The sequence below is a fragment of the Bombus flavifrons genome, chromosome 8, assembly GCF_040668555.2.
Source record: "Bombus flavifrons isolate JBK064 chromosome 8, iyBomFlav1_principal, whole genome shotgun sequence".
In the NCBI taxonomy this organism is placed as follows: Eukaryota; Metazoa; Arthropoda; class Insecta; order Hymenoptera; family Apidae; genus Bombus; species Bombus flavifrons.
This window is the reverse complement of record NC_138449.1, coordinates 16,317,042-16,343,825: the sequence shown is the minus strand read 5'-3', so window position 1 is coordinate 16,343,825 and position 26,784 is coordinate 16,317,042. Positions and strand designations below refer to the sequence as shown.

General features: G+C 42.6%; 2 protein-coding genes across 3 annotated transcripts in view; both read right to left on the bottom strand.

Moving 5' to 3' along the window:
* LOC138182703 (chromatin complexes subunit BAP18) overlaps window positions 1-26,738 on the bottom strand; it is a 45,961-nt gene extending 19,223 nt beyond the window's left edge. The window contains exon 1 of the mRNA XM_069118792.1: window positions 26,591-26,738. The gene's annotated coding sequence lies outside the window, so the exon portion shown is untranslated. The remainder of the gene's footprint in view (window positions 1-26,590) is intronic.
* LOC138182702 (probable RNA methyltransferase CG11342) overlaps window positions 1-26,784 on the bottom strand; it is a 44,953-nt gene that overhangs the window by 17,014 nt on the left and 1,155 nt on the right. Inside the window, exon 1 of one of the 2 annotated variants that reach the window (XM_069118788.1) lies at window positions 3,299-3,402. The exons of the other annotated variant lie outside the window; for it this stretch is intronic. The gene's annotated coding sequence lies outside the window, so the exon portion shown is untranslated. Of the gene's footprint in view, window positions 1-3,298; window positions 3,403-26,784 lie in introns of those variants that run through there. 2 annotated transcript variants of the gene reach the window in all.

Sequence of the window (26,784 nt, the reverse complement as noted above, 5' to 3'; positions counted from 1 at the left end):
ACCAGCCAGAGTTCGCCAACGGGAATGAATGAGCGTACGATACGACGCTACCGAAGAAACGATTGCAGCACTTCGCTTCCGCGATGCGTGCGAACATTACCAGAGAAACACGAACGTGACGAACCGTTCGCTTCCATGCGCTTTACAGTCACGTTTTCGGGAATTACGATCGGAGCAAATTAGATAAACGTTCGCCGTAGTCAAGTTGCAACGAAGATAACTTGAAAATTAGTCGAAAATATTTTGATATCGGTGCTATGGTTTGTAATCACGTTTTCGATAATTAACAGCGAACCAATGGTATTTTCGTATAGTCGATATTTTGCGAGTGACGTTAAAAATTTCGTTCCTTAAAACCGAAATTCCGACGTTTTGAAAATTCTTCCATCTAAATTCCGTTTCGTTCTATTTTACGCTGTTTTACTCTATTTCGTTCTATTTTTTTTCTTTTTTTTCCACTTTATTCCACTTTAGTTCGATCGAATCACGCGCGATAACTTCCGATCGTTGAGTTTAATCTTGCGAGCCTCTCTCCTACTGTCTCCGGTAAAAGCATCCTCTTGTTATATCGCCAATTTTCTTCCTATCTATTTTTAGAGAAGAAATTGCAACCTCGATTAAATCGAAAACCGTGTCTTGATCGAAATTCTCAACTTGGTCGATAAAAGGAATATACAACGGCGCTCTACCAACTACGACTACGAATAATTCGAATCGTTTGAAATTAATTTTAATTCGAAACAATTCGATTCCCATCGAAGTATCGTCAAGAACATCTCCGACTGGATCACTACACGAGCTACACGGAAACCAAATTACTTCGTCGTAAGTTAAATCGTGTGCCGAAAAATGTTGCATATTCCAGTCGTATTTCCAATTTATTCCAAGCTTGGTCGATTTACGATCGACGAAATAACCGTAGAATGAAAAGACGAGCGGAAAAATAGGAAGTAACGGTACGTAGCTTTCAAGAATTTTTTAAAAGATCCGGCGATAATTAAAATCGAATATCGTTAAGACGAGGAAACCGAGTTACGAAATCAAACCGAAATTCAAAATATGGAATTAAAAACTAAATAATACTAAATTTATTATCGTCGTAAATTTCATCCAAATATAACGGTAATATATTTTTCATGCGAGCGATACGATAACTTTGTTCGATTTTTACGCGATGTCGATTTCTTTCGATTCTTCGTTTCGATCGTAATTTTTCCCGATAGACGAACGAATCGTTGTATCCGAAATATTTCCAATTTGATCGACCGCTCGACTCGCCGCTTGTGTTCCATTTAAGAGGATAAATATTACGTTCTCTGATATCCGTATAACTGGTGAAAGACAAGACAATTTTAAGTAGCGCGTACTTTCGATCCGATACGTAATACGTAGTACCAAATACTCGATCGATTCTTCGACCGATTCTTTCCTTTTTTTTTCTTTTTTTTTTTTCCATCGTGATCGATATGAAAGAGGTTGACTGTTTTCCGTACATGTGCACGTTAGTTAAAAGTCGTTACGAAGCCGATACAGTTGCGGCAATTACGCACGAGTCGGTTCGGTTGGTTGCGCGTACGGTTGCGTTACACGTATACAGGGTGATCTGCGAAAGAGATGAAATAATAATTGCCAGGCATCATATCGACGATTACCAAGTCGTCGTAATTTCGCGAGTCACGGCAAAAGCTACTTTTTAAAATCTTGCAAATTTCGGTTTAATCGAATCGTGTTTTCTATATGTCGATTTACGCGACAAAGTTATACGTATAAACCTATCCGCGACCTATCCACGACCTAGTGGAGAATCGTAGTCTCCGAAAAGTCCGAAATACCTCGAATCGTAGAGAAACTTTAACAAACGATTCCGTTGCTCGATTAAATTATTTAAATCCGTTGCTGGTCACCCTGTATATTCGCGTGGTATCGCAGCTACGCAGGAAGGTGACGCAAAGTTGAGCGTGGACCAAGATGTCGCAGTAACGGAGGAGAAGGGTCCACGTGACGCTATAATACACTTTTCAGCAGCTCGACGACGTTTCATCGGATTTTCGTTGCGGTATATTTTCGACCAACGAACTCGCGATTCTTCCTAGGCTCGCGAAACCGCTTCGGTGTTAACCGTCGAACGCGATCGTGGCAACCTTCGAGTTTCGCGACGATCGGATTACCGGTTTGTCAGGAACTTTCTGATCGCACGATGCTACTCCGAGTAGGTGTCGGTGGCGTTTGCTTCAACCAGTGGAGATATAACGCTGATGTGGCAGCGTTGTTATTTTGCGTTTAACGAAAGGATAGATAAGACGAATAAAATTATCAATCGGTTAACGAATAAAATTGCAATTTTTTTATAACGGCAAGAAAAAAAGGTTATCGCCTGTTTTTGCCGTATCTAGCGAGCGAGTTTAAAAAAGGAGCGAAAACTAAAAGCGTTTGAAGCTTCGAATTTCGTCTTAGAAGACGGGGCAAAGTTCGTAAATGCGACAGTACCTACGGCTATTGTTATTCGTGCTTTCGAATGGTTGTAAACGAGCGTCAAAGTTCCAACTACTACTTTCTACCTACTATTTTAACATTTTTACAAAGAGTTATTCGTTTGGCAGGAATTTGCTCCGACAGCGTCGGATTCTATAGATGTTCCCGAGGAAGCAACGATCTAGGAAAAGTGTGGGAACGGTGTTCGACTCGAACCGATAGGGAAAATAGCAATGGACAGCATGCGCGTGGCGTGTTGCCGCTATACGGCCATATTGTTCGTCTGCCGCGGCTCGTCAGTGTCGTAACTACGCGTAATCGACGCTCTTGCTATACGCATATGTATGACGTTCGGTTTCCTTTGTTCGTTGCTTTTTGTCGTTTAACTTTTCGCGCATTTCTCGATACGATCTCGTTTTAAACCGTAGAAAAACAAAGTGGAATAAACGACTGGAAAACGTTCGTGTCTTGCTAACGGACGAGAAACGCGTAACCAGAAACGACGAGCGTATATAATTTGAAAATTTTTAATAAAATCTTCGATAAAATATCGTTTACCGTGAAAAGTAGAGTCAGTAGTTAGGGTTAGTCACGGTTAATACTCCAAACTTGGCGTAATCTTTGATCGTGACGCTGTTTTTATTAAATAGAGTATGGAGAATTATCGAGCAGTTACGACATTCTTATCGTAGCAACCAGCTGGCTTTTAGATTTAATTTTTCCAGATATCCGAAAGTTGGCAGCCTCTTTAAGCACGAGTTTACGAAGCAAATACGTATTTCGAGCGAATTCTCTAAAACGCCAGGCTCGCACGAATAAACTTTACTTTTCCGTACGGTGGCAGCTGCCTATTCGTTCCTGGTCGTTTCTCTCTTATCTTCGTTATACGTTATATACGCGTATACGGTATACCGTGAAACTGTAGCGTAGTTTAGTCAGAAACTGAAAAATTTGAGCTGGCATCGCGCGAACAGACGTACTCGCGCGATGACCGCGTTGATCGAACCAGCATCTTACGACGCTGAAACACCTTGCGTACGAAAGAAATCCAAATGACTGCTATTTCCCTTGCCGATATCGCAATGTTGCCTAATAATTGCGCAAAGGAAAGCACGTAAGTGATCGGATTTTGTCCCTCCGTTGCGTCATTCGTCATACGCACGTAGGTGTGAAAAGCGTTGCTCGTTGGATGCGTGGTATATATTTAAACGTTGCATCGGCTGGTGTTCCTGAAGCGAGCTGTAAACACGGCGCGTGGTGGGGATGGCGCTGCGAAAGACACGGCAATGCGAACCTCGAGTCGAGGTCGGCATTCTCTCGTGACTGTCGCTTCGCTCGTTCCCCTCGGAGAAGCGTCCTCGAAAATCGACGAATCGAGCGTTCATTGTCAGTCCCGGCCAGCCAGACTATCCGCTCTACGGGCAATATCGACCTGCTGTTTTTCGAACGCGTCCGTCCTCGTATCCGATGCCTCCTCTTCCTCGGTCGACAACGACATATATACCATTTAGTAACAGCCGTTACCGACAGCTCGGTCGTCTTTCGAAAAAATTACGATAAAATAGGTATTTTTGGAAAAGCCTTTCGAACGTCTTTCGATTTCGATCGTCTATCGTGAAATTCTCCGTTTTACTTAGCTTTCGGACAAACGTTTCAGACACAGCGTAGATACACGGCTGTAATCGATTTCTCAAATTTTATTTTATTCGATATTTTACGTCGCAAATATCAAACATCGTCAGATTCGATAATCGTAACCGATAGTGTACCTAATCCGTCGAGAAAAAAAGTTTCTTTCGATATCGATAAGAGGAAGAGACTCGTTCGTTTCACGGAACGGAGACCGAAATCGAGGAATTTGTTCCTGGTATTCGCCACGTGTCACCAGATACGTAATCGATATACCCGCATCGATGATTAGCGATCGATGGAACGGAGTCGTTCCTCCCTAGGCAAGCGCGCGATCCACGTCGAACGATAGCTTTTTACCTACGTTTTTTATTTCTCGCGTGTACTTTTCCTCGAAACGACGATCTGACGCAATCCCGATGATCATTACCGATAAAATAGTTGTATAGATTCGCGAGCTTACGATAAAGTAACGTTTATTGTCGACTATGAATCGGTGAACGCATACCGTAGCGATAGTTTCCGCCTGTTCGAGTGCAATGGTCGACGTTCGATCCAGGCAACGTCACAGACGCGTTACCATTGGTACAATGATATTTACGTAAGAACGTGAAATCACGATCCCGTCCCGTCCCGTTACGACGGAAAGTTTGCGGGACGAGAATGGATTCCCAGCGAATCCTGCTTGGAATTTTTCAACGACGCTTCTCGATACGAGCAAACCTTGGCAAAGAGGGACTTTTCAGCCGGCAATTACTTGCAACGCGATTCTTCGTAATTCCTTGTCTCGCGATTTTTTTCTTTTTTCTTCTTTTTTTTTATAATAGGGAAACTGTCGCGTAATACGTACAAATACTCGAAGAGATAGGGAGATCTAACGAGTTTTCCTTCGACGAAAATTAACATTTAACTTTCTTCGATTCGAATCGCATTCGACATTTCATCCACGATCGATCGACACTCGTTATTGCAAGATAACGCGAAACGATAGAAATAATACAAATATAATAATATGATAAATAAAAAATACGAAACGTTCGAGTCGAGAAACATGGAGCATCGGCTGGAAACTCCGATATATATGGAGATATATATATACGTGTATGTATATAACGAAAAATTGCACGGTGAAAGACGTTAAAACGAAATAAAATAAAAGCGTAGAAAAAAGGTTGCAGCAACAAAGTGAAACGTTTTTCAACGAGTCCGATCGTTACGATCGTTGTACCTGCAGCGAACAACGATACAACGGATCGTAGTAAAAGGGAACGTTCGTCGTAAAACGGATCTTCGAAAGGATACGCGCATCCTGCCCAGTTCTCGCGTCTATTTTCCGCTGCACACCCGAGCAGCTGGCTGGAGGAAACCGGACGAGGAAGAGGATGCCGACGAACGAGGAAAGCGAACGAGAGATCCGACTCGTTTCGCTTCGGTTTAAAACCGCAGCCCCGTGGAGACGCGTGCGAGCCGTGTCACCAAGGAAGACGCATCGGCGCACGTGGCATATTACCTTCAGCCTCGCTACAAATCCCAAGAGTCTATCCGTTGCAAACGTATGCCAAGAAGGCGGAGAAAATTTTCACGTCGTCCTATCGTTTTCGGGAAGATCCGTACGGTGTTCTTCGACGCACGATCTCTTTGTGACAGAACGTTTTTCAGCAGGGTAGAGCTATATAATGCTATCGCACAAAAAAAATTATCAGAGTTACGAAAAGTCGTTTTATACCGCAAACTTATAGACGCGTTAATAACGGAGACGCGTGCACGCCTGTCTACGAGAACGAAACAATCGTAATTAAAAAAAAAATTAAAGCGCTGGGTCAACGAAATTACGACAAATGAGTTTACGTTATCAAAGTTTTCGCGGTCGCGCGAAGTAACGCGCCTTGGATCATCGATCATTTTCTCTGCTAAGACGCTTTGTCGTGTAAGTTAATTTCGTACAATTCCTACGATTATTTAACGTTTAACGTTTACCGATATTTCGCCATACACGCTGTTACACTCGGCACCGATATGTTCAAGCATGCTTCGTTCAACGTCCAGAAGGGAAAGAATTTCGACGTTTTGTCAACGGTTGACGATCTTTTCGCTCCTCGAGTGTCACGTATCGAACGTTGCCTCTTCGAAGAGATACTTATTGATATTTATTAGTTTTGACGGAGAAAGAAGGACGGAAAGATAAGTAAGTGCAACGATAAGTTGCCGACACGGACTGTTCGTATCTGTTTCGAGTGGCAACGTTCAACACGTGGCACTCGAGACGAAAACAACATCGCCAACAATGTTACTGCGTAATCGGAAGGATCGATAGATTTGAAGATGAAGGTAAATTTAAAGATAGCGAATCGAAGTCGACGATACGTACGAAAGTACCATCGAATTCTGCGAAGAAAGATGTATAATTCCGTCTAATTTTACCTTCGTACGTCGAGAAATAACAGTGTAAAAGAATAATTCCTCTTCGCGAAGAACGTGTGCCCTTCTTGTAGCGTGCGATGCTCGCGTAAAAAGTTGCTCGTATCCGCTCGGAAATCCATCTCTCCGGACACGACCGCGTCCGTTGGGGTTAGGAATCTTTTACAAGCAGCGTTCGTTAAAACGACGCGAGCGTATTCGCCAACAGCTCGCAAAAAGTTTACGGAATCTCGGCAAACGGCGGATTTCCAGCCGTTTGCTTCCGATTTCCGCGCTGTTTGCGAATCCGCTCGCTCCGATGCGGATGATTCGATGGTTTTGCCGTTGGCGAACTACTTTGGCCAGTGCAGACGCCTAGACGCAGCCTGAGACTCGACAAACCAGGACGTGGACGTGGAAACGTGAAAAAGTAATACGTCGTTGGCGGTTACCAAAGGCCGATATAGCGTAACAGGCTTGGCAAAAGGTTTCGCGATGTTCCGTGAAATATCGGGCGAAGACGAGCGCGGCGAATTACGAAAAACGATGGTCGAGCATATTGCGCCGGGATCGGAGGTGGAGAAAGCAGGTGTCCGCGGTTCGGAAAGGCCACAGATCCGCTTCGGGATAAAAGGAGCAGCTCGCGATCGGCGCACTTTTCCCCAAAGTCCGCGGGAGAAAGCACGATCGTGGAAAGAGAAAACAACGTATAGGAGCATGGTGGAGCGGTTCCGGGATCGATAACTGGAAGTCACGGATATCCATTGCGGGACGAACCGGCAGGATATCTGCCGCTGTCATCTCGGTACCGCCTTTCCGTTGTTCGTGAGCACCGCTTACGCGTGGGAGGGTCCGTGTATCCTTGCTCAAGTTCCTTCGTCCCTATTCTCCTCCTCCGTCTCGAGGCCTTCGCCGCCGAGTTATCTCCTCTCCTTCGACCGAAACTCGCTAGGGATCGGCACATCGTAGCTCGATCTTTCGATGTACTTCCACGCAACCGACGATTCTTTCGTTTTCCTCAAATTGAAAATCGCGCGAATCGCGGCTGATTTCGCAACGACTCTGTTGTTCAAATTCGCTGAAATTCGATTCGACCGGTCTTTTTTCGTCGTTAAGACGACTCGACGTAGTCTCGATCTCGTCGGATAATAAACGTGCGGCGATCCTTCGTTCGAAACTGCGCATTATTCGCAGAATTCGAGATTCGCAGAACGATTCGAAGCGTCTCGTTCCCATCGCTGGAGAAACAGGCGCGTTTTACCCGTTCCTATACTCTCTTCCTTTTCCTGCTCGCTTCTCCCTTTGACTATTTATCCTTTCGCGAACGTGCCCTGGACACGAGCGAAAATGCCGGCGAACCGGTTCCTGAATTTTTCGTCTACTGGCCGTCCCGGACTTTAGACCGGTATTCCTCCGCGTTGCAGGATGCGTAGGCCGTTTCGCGGTGTATCTCGCGAATCGCCGTATCCATTCCGGATACGCAAATTCGTACCGCTTATTCGTGTCACGAATACGAGACGCTCGTATCCGCTTGTCAGGTACGCGCATGTTGCGCGAATCGACTGTGCGCGGACGGATGCGTTTCAGGAACAACGCGACTATCGACTTGTTGTCTACGACACGAAATGTTTAAACGCTACGATCTTTTAAACAGACATCCTACAAAAGGCGCGTTTCTCGTTCTCGCGATAGCGTTTGCAGCGATTGGGAGAAAGATTTTCACGGTTATATCAAAGTCGTTCGAATTAAGTCGAATATCGTCTTAATTATTTAACGATCGTTCGCCTCTGTCCAGTCGAGAATTCATCGAATACACGTGGATGTTTTCAAATTTCATTTAGTTGGAAATAAAGACGTACCATTGGATACAACGGACCATCGATCGCGAGTAAGCGTACTGCTCCGCCAGCTTCTTCCGCTGGCGCGAGTGCAGAGTACGATCGGAAACGACAGAGATAGCAGTAGCGTTCCAGCATGACCAGGGGTCCGAGGACGCGTCGATATCGACGTACCGATTCGAACAGTGTTGCGTATTATCGACTAAAGAGCAATTGGCCAGGTCAAACCGATCGGTCGATATCGCGTACCTCGAATGACTTAACGTTCAAGGTGGAGAAGATGAAATAACTCGAGTGTTAGAGGTAGACGGCACTTTATTTTTATTCGTTGTATCACTTAACCGCGCTAAGTTGGAACTTTGTCGTCCTGTGTCTGTAGTCTTCGTTGCTTGTATGTGAACGAAGCGAGGACTCTGTCGTCCTATGTCCGTATTCTCCGATGGTTGAAGCTGAACTCCTCGTCGCTCCCGGCTGGTCCTTGCCTGGATTTTTCCTGGCCTCGAGTCATTACGTTTATTGCCCTGGGAGGATCGGTAATTCGGAATTTCTTAATGAGGGAAATGGGCCTGTCCGTGCTATAAACGGACGGCCAACTGAAATTCCGAACAAATAGCCTCGCCAAAGTTTTCGGGAAAAGCGATCAGGACATTGGCAGGTTTGTCTCTTCGTTTCCCGTTTCTCCTCTCTGTCTATGCTTTACCCCATGGAATCAGAGTATTGCCGCGTACTCGTGACGAGATAAAAAATCGCGTTGGTAGCTGGATTTCCGAAACTCGTCGTTCTACGGTTCTAATACCGAGTTATATCGGGCTGATCGTTTCGCAACGGACCGCCTAATCGAAGTCTTTCGTAAGACGAATACGCCGCGATTCTTATCTCCGAATGAAATAAGAAGCATCGGAACAATAATAATCGTTCTTGGAACTACGGGCCCTTATCAATCGCGTATTAAAAGGCTGCTCGCGAGCTCGCATTCTTCGACCTTTGCCGAGTAACGGCGAACTGAAACGGTCGATGTGAAACGATCGTTCGCCTTTTATCGACGTTGATCGACCCGAAAGTTAAATTCCAGAAGGGCTGGCTCGTTAATTTATTCCTCGTTTTTCCTCGACTTTCTGAATCGTATTACTTTTACTCTTGCCGTTACCGATTAATCCTTCGCGTTTCTCACTCCCTTCTTTTCTTTCCAGCGATTATACAACTGTAGCGATTGCTTTCAGGATCAAAAATATATCGAAAAAGATAGACGCGTGTAACGCAACGACGAATTTAAAAGTAGAGAAAGACTTCGTCTACGGCAAAGTACATATCGTTACTGTTATATTTTACGACTAAACCAAACGAAAGCGTTATTCCTTCGCAGATTTACGAATCGACGCGTCGCAGTTTATCTGTAAGTGTTCGGAGGAGACTCTGTTTACCCGATCGATCTATGCAGGATCGAAAAAGTCGAATTTTCGGTTACCTTGAACCTTCTCACTGGACGCAAATCGAACATCGAATCAACGATTTAAATACAAAGTGGAGGAAACGAATTTTCCTACGTTCGAAATTCGTGAATTCCGAATCCACGAATCGAACGAAGCGTCTAACTTTACTCCTACGTCGTCGTGTTTCTAGAGAAGAAACGCGAAAGGGATTTTCCAGCGAATTCCCGAGAGGCAACGATATTCCGTGCTTCTCGAAGGGAACGGTTTCCGAACGTAGGTACATTTTGCGCAATGCAGGCTCTACAGCGACACTTTTTCATCGATCTCCATCCATGGAACACAGATTTGCGTCGCTATGTCTCGGATGCGCGCGCGTGCGAACAAACAAGCACTGGCTTGTTACAGCTCTATAAACGCTTATAGCACTTCTTATCTCGGATTTAACGTAAAGAAACGTTCGCTGTAAACATTGTTATCTGGTATTGGCTTGAATTATTTATTAATTTATTCGATTTATGAAATCGAATCTCTAATTTCCTCGTGTATTTATCGAATTCGTCTTCTAAGTCGATAGGAATACCGCATCGTTGCTAGAAATCCGTAAACGTTTTTAACTATTGATCGATTCGTGTTAAGTAATGTTATAATTAACGAGACACATTCTAACATCGACGTTACGTATTTTGACCTTCTAATTTCAATAATAAAACCTTTGTCCTAATAATATTCTAACGATATCGAGTGGTATCGATTTGAAGTTTATCGCTCGTTCTAACGGTAGTATCGTTGCGATAAAATTGGACTAAAGGTCAAAGCGACAAGATTTCACAGAGATTTGACACCGATACGACGTTGATAGCTAAATCGACGGACAATACACCGTGTTACGCGAGAAACGCACGGTCTCGGATAATCGATAGTCTTCGATTCGTCGAAAAAAAAAAATAAAACAATGTTATATCGTAGTACGAATTAAAAACGCTAGAATTAGATACGGGTATCTCCTTTTCAACTTTAAGATTTATTTGTTCTTTGCGTAGTATTACGTCGCAATTGTACGATAATCAATCACCGTGTGAAAAGCACGCGAGAAGAGATGTTTTAAAAATTGAATTTAAAGATATTACTAAAATCGTTAGGCAGCGGACGGTGTTTGATAAATATCGTAATCAGGAATTACGCGATATTAACATGTACATAGATACGTATAAGAGAAAGATTTTCTCTTATAGAAGCCGTGACCCCGATCCATACACGTACGTACGTAATTACGAACCAAAATATAAATTCTAATTTTACTTAAGACGATAACTACCACTACTATCAAAACTTATCACGGTCGACTTAGAGTTAAGATACAAACTCGTTTTACCGGAGACGATAAGCTGCATCGCTGTTTATCCGCTGACTTTTAATCGTACTAAAGGGTCGGTGAAGCGCGCGTTACTGCACGCGCGGTTGATCGATCCGCGAAAAGGGCTTTTACTTTCCGTTGCGAATATCCAAATATATCGTATTCGTTTCGCAACCGTGATCCTATCGATAGGATAATTATATAACGTTCTCAATAATTCTTAATTGCGAAATATCGAACGTCGAATCTATCGTATCCCGTAAACGGAAGAAACAGCGATGACGATGCGCAATCCGTCGCAAGGTTTCGTCCGTCGTCTTCGCACGAACGGTATGGCCGGCGATCGAGATTTTCCATCTCGGGATGCGCGAAATCTCGACATCCGATTCGGAATAACGATGCCGTCGAATCGTCGTCGCGTGAACGCTTGCATCGGTATACGCGTATATTCGGTATACGCATTTTTGAAACGAAGTCGTAAGCGCGGTCGCTTTCAAGTCCACGGATGTTACGGTGAATGGTTTCGTTCGCCATTGTCAAATGCGACGATCCGGCTCGAGCGAGGTCGTTGGCGAGCTTTCGAGATCCGTCCTTCCTCGGACTGCCTACGAAGGTACGCGGCTGCCGCGTGGCCATAAGCCGCGATGATCGCCAAGCGAGATCGTATCTGCTTCGCTCGTCTGCGATCTTCGCGTCGATCGCACTTCTGTAACCTCTCTGCACGTTCGCAATATTTTTCCACGTATTAATACGTCAATACGTAAATACCGACTTCTTCTCATCCGACGAAAGCGGACAAACAAGTATACAAAAGATAAACATAGCCGTTTTTGTATAGCCAAACGTTGCTTTACCACGTACGTATCGTACTAACGACGGACCTACTCGATAAATAAAATCATAGTAAATCGGTCGAAAATACGGCGTAGTAAAGTCGTATGTTAGTGTTATGCTTTGGTTGAAAAATCCTATTCGAAATCAGTCGACGTTCTGTTAAAAATTGGCAAACATTCGGCGAATTGTGATTTTCTAGATATTGCAAGAAGGAATAAGGTTCGTTCTGACGTAACTGATAACGAAATTAATCAACGATCGAGCAACGAGGATCTATCTTATTGCGTTCTAGAAATAATTCGTAGGATTCGAAGAATCATCGACCCGTTCGTAGCTAGCAGTACCGAATAAGCCAAATAAATCAAAGAAATTGACGCTTCGAAGCACCGATATGCGCGAAATGCGAGAACAAGCGAAGTATAGCGCGTTAGAGCAAAGTCGATCGTAACGGTCGTTGCGTAGTTACGTGCTGGTCGAGTCGGAGGCGCAACGTTGCGACACCTCGATCTTTCTCGTCTTTTCGATGTCGATGAATTTTTGAAGGATGAAGAGATAAGGAGTGAAAAAGATTTTCGTTTACTTGGTCGCGTATCTTCCTTTGTCCCTGTCGGAAAACATAAACTTATCGGCTTATCGGGCAAGTTTTTTTTTCTCTAGAACGTCTAGCACGTATCACCGTGAGGCAACGTGCACGATGGTTCGAGCGATCGCATTTTTCGTTGGAATCGCGCAACTATCCCCTTCGCTGTTAACCGATAACGAATCGCGATGTTAGTTGGTTTTGCAACTTGTACGTCGTTGACGAGGTCACGCGCGATCTTTCGTCGAGAGAGTTTGTTTTGAGAAAAGAAAAGACCGTTAATCTCTGGACGATTCGAACGCGTGTACATACTCGCCAGCGAACGAGAACGTGTATTTTCCTTTTCATTTCGTGCGTTTTCCTCTTTTGTCGGACAGAATGATTTTTGCCTCCGTAATCGGCTCTCTTACCACAACGATACGAAACGAAGTACTTTTTCAATCGGACGGCTATGTACGCTTTCTGACGCGAAATATGCCAACAAATTATGTCCGTTGAGATTGATTTAACGACGCGCCACGCTATATTCGAATACGTTCTACGCACAGACGTACGAAATGCGTGGAAAATTTTCTTAGAAAATTCTATCTTCGCGATATATATATATATATATATATATATATATATATATATATATATATATATATATATATATATAATATAGTATATATAACTCGACGAGATCGAATCTAACGATTCCAACTACCGTTCTACGATTGAAACAAAAATTAATCTGTTTCTCCTTTAATTACTCGATCGAGTTTCCGTGAAAACACCGGAAACGTTGCATCTTCCTATAATTAAACGGTTACAACTTAACCCATCGACCACCTAACGCCTAACGGTTAACCGAAGCAGAATCGTCGAGGACCTCGGGTCTTAATCGATATTCAAAGAGTAATCGCGATAAAGATACTCGCTTGTATGACCCCTAAACAGTCGAGGTTGCTTTACAACCTCGAGACGTGTCTTTGCGAGTCATGGACTCGAAAATGGTCACGTTCGCTCGATTAAGACGGCTTCCGCCGTCACCGTGTTTCGCTTTAAAGGCATTCTACGTATTGGCTTGTTCGGGAAACTCGTGCATCGTATCGTAGGTAAATTAGAAGGTCACGCGTATATTTGAATACACTCGCTCGTATCTATCCTTCTGTCGTCTTTCCACCGATGCTCGTACAAGTATTTGGAAAATCGATATTTTAAAATAAGAATAAATAAAATAAGAAGAAATAAAGGGAATAAACGGCGACTGACCTCCCAAGATCTTTTTAATTCTTAAGATCAAAGAAACTATTACGCAGATGCTGTATATTATTACGCAAATACGAAAACAGCGTTCTTTCGTTATCTCGCAAGTGCTATAACCGTAGAAAAATCAATCGATTACATCGAGACTTTTTCCAAAGACGGGCGAAAAGATCAATTTCTAGACCGTGCGTACGAGAATTTCGTTCGTCTCGACGTATTCAAAGGCTGCTACTACACTTGCAAAAAATGGAGAAAAATTCGTCGAACGAGCCATCGATGATGACCAAGCTCGTAAGCGATGATTCGAGACTCGCTGGCAAGGAAATGGCGTGCCATGACTGTTATCTGCCCTCGATGGAGGTTCGTCCGCCGTCGTCAGGAGAAAGAACGTACACAGGAAATCCCTGGCCGTGCTACGAGGCTCCGTTTCCGGCGATATCACGCGCCTTATCGGTCGTCCCGGAAAACTTGCTTTAACGCTCGTTATTCGAGCCTACGTATTTATTGTCTACTTGGATATTTCGATTCTCCGAACTACTTATTTCCCTTTCGTTCATAGACAACGGATAAGATTCGGGCGAGTTCGAAATACGATTTGTTAAGGTGGGACGTAAATAATTTTACCATTGTCGTTTCGTTATACGTTTTCAGATAAATTCAGCGACGCGTATAACGAACTTGTTTGGGCGATGATACGTGGAGGATCGTTGCAAAAATAGGTGGCAAATGTAAAGTTCGATTAGCATCTTACAAGCGTAACGCGCATAATACGAGGCAGTCGTCGGCAATACCGACGTTACGACCACGTTCCATCGATCTACTGGTTTTCCAAGCTAACGGTTCTTCGTGTCCGATTCGTTAACGCGATTACAGTTTCCCAATCGTCGTCATAATCTCGATTTATATTCCGACGTCTAACGATCATCGTCGAACGAAATATGTCCCAAGTTACACAAACGCGTTATACGGCGTGATGCAATCGCGGACTAGAAAAGGCATATTCGAATCACCACGCGAACGCGTTCTTTCGTAAATCGTTGCGTCGTAATACCTAACATCTTTCTATCTTTCTTTGCAAAAATACACCTTTGATACAATTTTTAATGCAATTTTTAATATTCGCCACAAGTATTTCGTTCTAAAAAAAAATGTTCACCCGTGATATATGAAAATTCCTTCTCGGCTGTCTTTTCTCTTTTTTCGTTCCTTGTATTTGTTAAGTATCGGATTAGTTGGTCGGTGCAATATCGTGTTTCGCGGTATCGCGTACTCGAGATTCATTTAGTCGGATAAAATGCGAAAGGAAGAAAACGGAGGAAAACGGAGGAGAACGGAGGAGAACGGAGGAGAACGGAAGAAAACGGAAGAAAACGGAAGAAAACTATTAGATGCGATGATATTTTATATTTTTATATTAGCTGCCTGATACGAAGCCTAACCCCTTTCGGTGTAAAACTCCAGGTTGGTACAGGTAATAAATAGGTAATAAATTACAAAGCAAATAAACATGGAGAAAAAGAGAAATGGCAGTTGTCGGGATTGGTATTATAAATCATCGCTACTAGCCTGTGAAGTATCGCCGATAATTTCTTACGTACGTACCTACCTACCTACCTACCTATTTATCTATGTATGAATTGGCGGTACTTTCGCGTAGAATCGTAATAGTATCGCGACGTCGACAAAGATGATCGCAATAACCGTTGTAATATCGCGAAAGATGCAGATTTTTACGGAACATCGAGACTAGTATTTATGGTTATTTTGTTATTTACGTTCACTCGATAGCCGCTTATACAGAACGTTGCGCTCCGAGTTGCGAAAAAGGAGAACGATACGATTCAGTGGAATCGGATATCTAAAAGCCAGTTTTTGTAATCGGATGCAATCCGAATTGATTAAACGAGACGTTGCACCACGATAGTTGTTCCCTCTTACGAAAAGCAAGCTCGGCGACTTGCACGGTGGGGGCGATGCGCCGCGTCTCGTGTAATTGGCGCGAATCGATATTAAAAAAAGAAGTCATCGAGCGTGTTTTACGTTGGACGTGTAGAAATATAGAAAACAGCAAGATCAAGTTGCAAGCTAAATCGCGAACGATCATTTGCGAAATTGGGCAGCTTAGGAAACGGTGATTGATAGAAATCGGCGTTACACGTGGATGATCGAATCGATATTTCGATATTATAGGAATTGAAAACAAAGGAAGGACGAAATAAAATTATTTATATCTAAAATCTGATCGTGAATCGTGAAATAGCAAGGTCCGCATATTGTCGCGCGTAAGTCGTGCATTTGATATTTTACGAAAGAAGAAAGATGGCTAGATACCGACGACTAAAGCGCAGTCTGGAAATTGCTAAGACTAATTATGTGTAAAATTCAGCGATGCAGTGGCGGGCAACGAGATATAGGTATTACGATTGTAAGGTAATTGTGAGGTAATCGTTTGCTATTTGCGTAGTTCGGTAGCAGAGATAAAGTCGAAATAAAATTATAGAAGTTTGCTTGGAAAATTTGGCAACTTGGCGAGAAGCGACCGAGTACGTTACGCAAAGTCGCTGTTACATAATTAGAACGAATCGATATTTGACGAAACGTATAGAAACTATTGCACGATCGTACGTTGTAACGACGAAAGGGAATTTCAGATCAAATTTAAAATGATTTTCCTGTACAAATGTCCGTCGACGTAGAATCGCGCGCTAACTAAAGTTTCGTTGAAATGGATCGAGTTCTACCGTACTAATCGCGTACGGCGCGTGTTATTTCCTTGGTCGATCGAAAGAAAGAAAACTTTCTCTAATAGATCAGCGAGCAATTTCATCGATCTACGGGTTGTAAATGCTCTGCACGTCCGACATACCCCATAAAAGTGTACGAACGCTCGTACGACGAAGGATCTTTCCGTTGTTTTCACCATATGTCGCGTTCGCGTATCACTGCCTATATTTATCGATCGCAGTTTTTCGAACGGTTCGGCGACGGATAGCCGATATCACCGCGTTCGAGGCTGGATCGACGACAAAAACGACGGTATACTAATTTGCCTGACAGGTGTGAATTTTAGTGCGTTAAAGGAAGGACGCGACGCGACGCCGCGACGGAACGAAAGATTAAACAGCCGCTGCCTGGACGCATGCTATATCGCACGTAGTGGCAAGGTGCGTAGTAACAGACCTTTGATATTGCCTGGTAATGTTGTACTCGGCTCGTTACACAATTTCGTGCAGCCGTTGCAAACCTCCTCTCCTTTGTTCGCGATAATTCCCTCCTCGCGATTTATGGCCGCCCCGACGACGGGTTCGCAAACGAAAAAATCACGAGTGTATTCTTCGATGAGACGGGATGTTTGAATACCGTACGCGTTAAACGGCAATGCCAAGCAACGTCGAAAATAACAAGTTAAATATTCTCAAACGTATCGTAGCGGTTAACTCGAGTATCGGTCGTGCAACGACGTTAGAAATTGTTTAATCGCCGGCGGTGTAAAAAATTGTGGATTATAAATTTGCCGATCCAGACGCGTAATAGACACGCGACAAGGTATAAACGATATAAGCGTTTCCTATGCAAATGTCGTCTTGCTGTTGGTCAAGTTTTAACCCAACTTCTTTCGTAACCGTAATCGTTATTGTCCGCTTTTACGCGCGTCATCGGTAAAAATTTGTAATCGAAGGTCAGAAACAGCCACGAAGATAATTATAATATCGTTCTGCGTCTTTGTTCTTCGTAGGTTCACGTACGTGCATAATTTCCCAGCGATAACACGAAATACGCGTTGTCTTAAACGTCTCGTTGGTAAAATTAAGAAAAAGCGGAAAATAAAACGATATAATGGAGAATCGAAGGATTCGATATTTGAACAATTTCTAGACGAACGAGTCGTAGTCGATAGGCATCGTTCCTCTTACTTAACCGAGCGATCATCCGAGCGATCGATGAATTTATATCGGAACATCGGATATACCGTGGAAATCTAGTTTAGAGTTTTTAAAACGTGAAATTATTCGCGTATTTTCTTGCAGATTTGTAACGAGATGGTAACGAGATGGTAACGAGAAGGAAACACGTGGAGAGAATTTGCTGGAAAGTTCCGAGTCGTTACCTCCGAGTCGTTACCTCCGAGTTGAGACTCGCGAATCGTATTCCGTTTTATTTGTTCCTTTGTTTTCGCGATCGATTTAAACTGTAAAATGAAAATGTAATTTTTGTCGTAGAATTTATCTGCTCGCTTATTTTTCTCACTAACGAGCTAACGAGATAGAAGAAAGAGGAAAGATCGTTCGCGCCTTGCGTCGGATTACTTTATCGGAGCGTCGTATTTGCTGGAGTTTTCGTCGATCGATCGCATTCTAACGATCCCTTTCTTCTTTTTCGAACGATCGGGCTCTCTCGTACGCTTTTCTTCGATAGACGTTCCATTCGCGTTTCTTTCTTACCTATCTCTCTTCTTCTTTCGCGATGCCTTTCGCGATTTTATAAATCGAGCGATAACGGCTTATCGAATAAAATGAACGTAAGATAACGATAAATTGCATTCGAGGTAATAATACAAATATTTCGAAAAATTCATTACGTCGTACCAGCAACGCGAAAGCTTCCGATAAAACGTAGAAAATTGAAATGGGAGCGAACGTTTTAACGCAAAATGCGCTTATATCGATTTATCGATTTATTCCTTTCTTCTTACAAATTACAAATCTTACAAATTTTTCATCGGCATCGCGTCCCCGTTCGTCCCTTTTCCATCGAAACGTTATATTCGATGAGCCATGTGTTATTTATAAAAGTTCAGCGACAAAAGCGCGTCAGCTTGTAGTCGTCGGAAGTAACAATTTTTACAACGATTGCCTACGTCATTACTTTTTCCTCTCCATCGCATCGGCCCGTCTCGTGAGGCATCCGCAAAAATAGTTTCGACCGTGAACGTAATCGTACGTCCGGCTCGTTTACCATGAGAATGCCCGCGCGACTGCTGTCTGCAGTCCGATCGACCGTTCGTACGAGCCATTGCGAAAGAAATTGCAAAAATTCGCGAAACGACGATGATCGCGAAATTCGTTATCTTCGAAATTGTTAACATCGATGCAACCGGTTGAGTACAAAATATCAAGTCCATTTTCCATCATTTTTTTCCGCACGAAAATTCGATAACACTCGCAGATTTTCAACAAAATGTCCGAGCGTGATTTTCTAAATGCGATTACACGCAATTCCCTTTATAATATATCATCGTAACATACGTTAGTATCGAGACAAGAGAAATGTACGTTGCGCGAAAATTCATCGTACCGTGTAAAGTATAATTTCTTTGCTATTTATGCTTTCTACGGTCTCTGTATGAAATTAGAATAGAACGCTATAAATGTTCTGTCGTAACGTTACACGTGTCGTTTCGTTACAGTTTTCTTCCGCGCGATATCGAATATTGAAAATCGGTACGTAAGAAGTATGATTTGAATGTCTCACGCTTTTTTCTTTTTTTCTTTTTTCTTTTTTTCTTTTTTTTTTGTAATAATCTTTATTTCGTTATCTCTTTCGAGAGATGTTTTGTGAAAAAATTCAATAAAGTACGATGATATTCTTTAAAACGGAACGATACATCGTTTTATTTTTAAACGACAAAGAGTTGGCAAACATCCCGATATTTTTCCGTACATCCAGGATTACTGGAACGACTTTCTATGGAGTTGATACGATATTTTGTAAAGTCAAAAAGGTATACGGATCAATTTTTTATTCTAGTTTGCATGATAAATACGTATATGTGTAGATATACAGGGTGGTTGGTAACTGGTGGTACAAGCGGAAAGGGGGTGATTCTACGCGAAAAAAGAAGTCGAAAATATAGAATAAATTTTTCCATCGAGACAACGATCTACAGTGAGATCCGTTATAACGTACCGCACGCGTACCGAGCGAAAATTCAAAGTCGATTTTTTCGAAAACAAAGCCTCAAACGAAAAATTAACCGTTGGAACGTTTACTATCGAGTACCAATACACCTCTACGGATATTTCTTTTAACGAGGGCTATATTATTGCTCATTGTTACAAATCTCAAATAAATACAATTGTAGGTAGGATGACGACAAATTTTTTAATTACAGCTCTAGACTTTAATTACAATTTTATGGAATTTTAGGAAAATGCCGTAACATTGTAATCTAGAATCTACCATAGCTGTAATTCAACAATTGTAGTCATCCGGTCTGACTGTAATCGTTCGAGATTCGTGATAACGAGATTGGGCTCGAGGCGACAATCAGTCGTCGAACGTAGCCGCGGTCAAAGGACGAACGTTTTGTCTAACAAAGATATGGAGTAATGGTGTAGCTCCCCTTAAAAAGTAAATAGTCGTGACACTCGACAGTAAACATTCCAACGGTCTCTGTCTCGTAGCTCGCCACGCGCAGACCCTATTCTTCGAGTAAGATGATTGCCAGATGTCGATGCGTCTCCGCGGTACATGTTCGGCTAGCCCGAGGGCCCGTTATAAATCCTAAGATTTAGTTAACTAAAGTCCTTCAAACGGACAAACAGTCTTTGCCCCAACTACGGGAACTTTCCTTCGAGGACGGCCAGCATGTTTTTCTAACCACAGATACGGAGATTGACCAATTAGCAGCAACGCCAATTTCCCTCGCCTTCCGAACGAAGGCTTTCCTCGACGAATCCGAGCATCTCGTGTCCTTAGACACACCCCATATAGTTTTTCCTCTGTAGCATCATCGAGACGGAAAGTCACTCTCTCTCTCGCGATCTCATCGACAAGACGAGTAACGTCTTTACGATCGGTGATTTTCACGTCTTGCTAAGAAAGGGTCGGACTTGGATTTTGTGAGAACGTACGTCTATCGTCCCGTTGACCGCGAATTCGTTGTCACTAGCGTCGCGAGTGCCTATTCGCCGTGATTAATCGTCGAGGCTGTAACAACTCCATTATTGCAATAAACTACACACGTGTTGTACCGCATCGATGGCTAACCCCCATGAAGATTCCCGCAACCCTACTCTTAGCGTTAACCCGACGTCAGAAGTGGGATCGGAACAGCTTAAAGTGATGCAAGAGCAGATTACCGTCATGCGCGAGCTAATTCAGACGCTAGCGCAAAAGCCGAGAGAGCAAACACCGAGTGCGGTACCGGAAAAATTATCGCTACCGCGTTTTAACCCCGAAGTCGCAGGCGCCGATCCAGCCGCGTGGTGCTCGGCTGTTAGTCGGCTCATGAAGAACAACCCTCTGCGAGACACTGCGTTATACTTTGCCTTGAACGAAGCTTTAGAGGGTTCTGCGGCACATTGGCTTACGCAAACGATGCAAGACGAAGAGATTACCTGGTCAACCGTTAAGGAACGATTCGTCGCGCATTTCGGTGGCCAAGAGACAACGTCCTCGTCGTTGATAAAGGTATCCAGGGAACCACGGGGGAAGAACGAATCCACAGGGGCGTATTGCAATCGTATCTATTCCCTCCTGAAGACGAGGTGGCAACATGCTACGATTGAGGAAATAGTTATCGCCGTCGTTCTCTACCTAGCGAGTTCGCGCGACCAACGTTTCGAACGATTGGCTCTTACGAGGGACATCAAGACGATGGACCAATTTCGGAACGAAATGAGACTCTTATGTTACGAGGAGGAGCCGACATCTTCGCCAGGAAATTCACCAACGAACCGCGGAACTAAAAGGAGCAGGCCATCGGACTTCGTGTCCAAGTGCAGTCACTGTGGGGTCCCCGTGTATAGAGCGACGGCGTGCCGCAAGAAGATACGGAGCGAAAAGCAGGGGAATACGCGACGCTAGGAAGGAAGCCGATCGGCTACACCTAACCCGACATATGCATATTACTTTACACAGACAATATATAAATGTAAATGCAAATAGCGAATATACGTATAGAAGAGAAACGAGCGTACTTAAGAAACTCTCTATTATTACGTATAAAGTTGGCAGTATACAATTTTTATAAAAATCAAAAAATCAGATGGAAGAACTTTGCTATATAAGGTTCAAATGTTAGTCGCGTGTTTTCTTTTCTAAATTTTTATCTTTCATTTATCCTACTTTTAGTATACCGTTATAAAGTTTGTAAATTTGTTCGATTTGTCATTATGCTGTTATCAGAGCAAACTATTCGTCATAAAAGTTATATAGGATAAAGTAAAAAGAAAAAAATTGTAATCAATTATATTCTTTCGAGAAAGGACGGTACTTCTCTCTCTCTCTCTCTCTCTCTCTCTCTCTCTCTCTCTCTCTCTCGTTTTATCTTCATCGCTGTCTAAACTCCACCGATTAAAAACAAAAGCGCTACGAACGATGTCGTCGAATCTTACGCAATTTCTCGTGAAATATCTCTCGACAGCATGCAACGAGAGTCTAGTTTTACATCAACCTAACCATAGATAAAGATTTGTCACGTTCTTCGGTCGTTCCAGTTGATCGATCAAAGGTTCAAATGCCGCGAAATCTTGGTTCGTCGACCATCTAATAATCAACGATCTAACTCGCTTTATCTACCTATAATAATCGGTAATAGATCTCACGCGATGCCGCGTAAATACGTAGCACGAAATTACAACTAGTCGTACTTTTCCAAAACAAGTGTTCGTGACACGGGAAATCGTGCAACCGTTGCACAAATCTTTCAAATATTTACGAAACTTGACGAATTTTTGAATCATCGAGACAACGATATTTTCGTCATCGTGTCCTATTGTCTTCGAAGAACGAGTCAGCGTTGCATACCTTTCGATGAGTAATAAGTACCTGGGTATAAATGAATCACGGTCAAGCCAATCTTTTTGGTACGTGCACAGTGTACGCGCCTCGCAAGGAGCCGCAGCTAAGCTAATCGACAAGCTGCGACATGTCACGTATTCTCCACCGATATTATTCCACCTATCTACTGGACGATCGTTATCGGTTCGTCCACCAAATATCTGCGAAATTTGTAAACCTATATAGATACTTGGGAACCGTGTTAGATTTTGCCGTTGGCGCAGGTTTATTTGCAAGAGAAAACTTTTCAGTGGTATAGCGCGTAATTCGAACACGCGTATATCGCTCAGAGGTATGTATCCCGTTTCGATCAACTTGTCGTTTGAGTTAGTTTTTATCCGTCGTAGTACGAAAATACGATTTTAACGTTTCGATCTATCCACCAAATCGTCCACTCCACTTCGAGTGTTAATTTGTTCGAAGAATCGCCGCTGTTATGGCAAAGTATCGTTAGTTTACGCCGAAACGGATCGAGTTTGCGACGATCTACGTTTCGGCTTTGGAGACCATGTAAACAAAAGTATGCCGCTGTTTATCTATTTCTCGCCAGATATAATTACGTTTAACGATAAAATTACAAGTTACAGATACGTACGGTATATCGTAGAATATCATAATGTCGCGAGTGTAGAACATCGCGGAACGATCTTATATTATTTTAAAATTTCTTTAACCAGTCTTCAAGCAGTTCAGTTTCTGAGTCGTAGACCGGATAAACAGAAACAAGTAGTTTGTAGATGACGCGGTAGATAATTAATCGATCGAATTTCGACAAGAACTTTCACACAAATAGCTCGACAACTTTTCTCGTTCTCTATGTAACTCGTGACAAACCTTGCCATTTGCGACTAATATTTTTATTAACGACTTTTACGGGCAATTGCGCTTTTTTTTTTTTTTTTTTTTTTTTTTTTTTGATATTTTCACGAGGTCGATACGTATGTACGTGTATCGGAAAGGAGGGGAAAAAAGAGATTCGTTGTTAAAGAACGAAGGTCGCGCGTCGAGTGTACTCGTTCGAATCAACGATAACTTTTCGCAATCACGGTTGGTCGATGACTTTCCGAATTCATTAATATCCGTTTTATTTACGCAACTTTCGTCCTACGGTAGATACGATTCTAAACATCGTATCTGATTTATCAGAGGCCGAGTTATCGATTCATCGAGCGGAGTATCGTTCTTCCTAGAGTAAATCGTTGGCTCTTTACGGAAAGATCAAAATGGTAAGTTGGTTTAGGAATCTTTGGCGGAAAGGTAACGAAAACAGACGAAACAGAAACAGGAAGACGCGCGCACGTGTGCGAAAATGTGTCGGGGAATCGATGGAAAACGCTAGGCGTAACGATGAAAATCTCGTCAGGCCCAAGCGACTCGTAAAACCATCCAAAACGCTTTTTGTCGTCGAAAATAAGGAATGGAAGATGGAACCGCTATCGAAATTCTGTTCGTAACAAATATACCTCAGCCTTGAAGACGTTTCAGACCGTATACGAAGATCGGCTGCGCCGATAGCTGGTGAAATATCGCGCGAGAATCGAAAGGACCGAAATCGCAATTTAAATTCTAGAAACAGGAATCAACTACGATTAACGTTTCAATTGGCGAAACTAAGCTCCGCTTGTATATTCATAGATCGTTAACAGGCGTTAAATTAATGTGCGAGATAAAAATATGACAGACCGACAAATAAAATAAGGATGCGAAACTAGTCAATGGCCGAACGGAGAAGAGGACATTTTCCTAATACATACACACATACGCTTATATACATATATATATATATATATATATATATATATATATATATATATCGTGATTGCTCTTAGTCTTTATCCGGATTAGATACGTTTGAATTCAAATAACTTGATTTCAAAACATTATTCAGCTTGAGGCGATTTCGGTTCGGTAGCGAGAATAAAAGTACGTAATACGATCACACGTCGTTACTTTTAAATCGCGAGATATTTAAAAAGAATCTCGCAAGATTTCTACTGTCGAATAGGTAGCAAAAAGGTAGCTCGCCAGAAGCTTACTGTCCGAATAGAACTCTCAGAATTTTATCCATTTGTGAAACGAGCATAGGTGCGAAGTACGAATGTGATCGTGAATACCCGAAAATTCAGTACGTTGATTATCGCTCGGACCATGAAGCAAGAAGAATCGAAAACGCCTGCATCGCTTACGTGGCTACTTCGAATCGAAGATGTCCAACGATTCTCGAGTTTCGTACGTACGAGCGCTTGGGCAAATTCGATTTGTAACAAACGATATTAAAAATAAAATTTTGTAAAACACATCTACGTAACTACGTTATCGGACGGTTGACGCATATTATCGAGATGTATCGTTTCCGGAACGCGGCGAGCCGTCGTGTTTTTCGTTGACGTACATGGATCGGCTTGAATCATCGAGCCGCGAAACGAAGCAACCGGCACCCACGTAAGTGGCAGAATCGAGTGCGTTAAAAAAAAGCATTATGTTGGCCAATATCCGGTCTGGGGCCTGAGCTCGTTTGGAAATTCGAAGGCCTGCTCCGGCTCCGGCCGTGATCCACCACGCAATCCGCCGTATCTCGTCGGACCAGCGTCTATATTTACGTGCATAAATATACCTTTTACAATAGACGTTTTTCAGTATGTTATAACGCGGCAGAATGTATCTAGCTTTTTCCTACAATCAGCGAGACAATCAGGATATTATTATTGATATCGTTAATACGCAAAACTGGTAAAAAATTAAAAGTCTTTACGATACGTTATTACGTATAGTACGTATTATTTCGAAATGGATTTAATTGCTTGTAAGGTAATAATAAAAAATAAAAAAGAAAAAAGGGAAGAAAGAAAAAAGTGGATCTTCCATTTATTAAATTTAGCACTAACCGAGTAAAAATAAAATTACGTCGAAAATAATGAGATTTCTTATCTTAAAATATGAAAATACAGGTTGTTAAATAACGTTGTTATCAATCAGCAAATAGGTTATCTTCGTATTAAGTATTTTTTCTTCGCATCTATAAGAGAAGAGAACTGCGAAGCCGAATGTATTTCAAGAAATGACCTGAGAACAGCGTACTTGTATCTCTATGTGGCAAAAAGTACGTGCAACGATGATACGATTTCTCACGGTCATCGTCATGGCGAAGTATACGTGGGTGAGGTTACGTGCCCTTAGTTGCCACCGATTGTTTAAGCGTGCCTCCAGCGGTTGCTAAGGAACGTTAAGGTAGGTCAAGGGCACGTCGTTTATGCGAAACGAATACCTCCAATGTGTCTACTCCTTCGCTCGCTACTTTTCACCGATTGAAAGAGAATTCGATACGGAATTTAGAATAACCAGTCGTACCACCCACTTGTTAGCCTTAAAGACTTTTACGTAATAAGTATGTATATCCTTTACTTTTGTTTTCAAGATGAAACGTAATTCCGCGTCGGAAAATGGAAAATTTCAATAACGAATTTCGATCGACGCGACTCGTAACGCGGTAGTAGCGCAAAGGCTAACGTAGAAGCAATTAGCGTCATGGATAGTCTGTTGTAAACGTACAAAAAGTTTACGTGTATGACCGCGTGTCGCGGTTTAGGATGCCCACGTACGCACTGATGTGGCCAGTAGCGCAGCTCTAGCTGTCGAGGCCCTTTTATCTCATGCTCCAAAGGAACAAACTTTTCTCGATATTTTCTTTCATCGTTATTGTACGATGTTTTGTAACTTTCTCACGTATTGCGTCATCATGCAAATTAAGCGTAAACGAAGGATATACTGTAAGGCGTATAAGAGCTAAATAACGAAATGCTGAATCAGTAACGTAACTGAAACCATAGAAAACCCATATTCGTATCTTGAAATGTACAACTAAAATTTACAACAAATATAGGTTATGCGGGAGAAAATAAGGCCGTACTGATACAACTTCAGCGTGTACAATAAACAAATTTCTTTTTCGCATCCATTTCGCGATACATCCTAGTCCCTTGAACCGTATTGTCGTCCGATGATTAAGAAAAAAGAGGTAACTCACCGCAGGAAGCTGAAAACAAAAGAACGCGTCCTTCTTTGTAATTTGTCATCTAAATTTGAATCACGTTTTTACGAGCACGATAAACACACGAGGGCACCGCACAACGCGACGTACTTGTGCCGACACTGTAAATCTGTTAAACACGCATGCGCGTTTACGTCTCTTTTCCCCCACCATGTGCTAACCGATTCTGT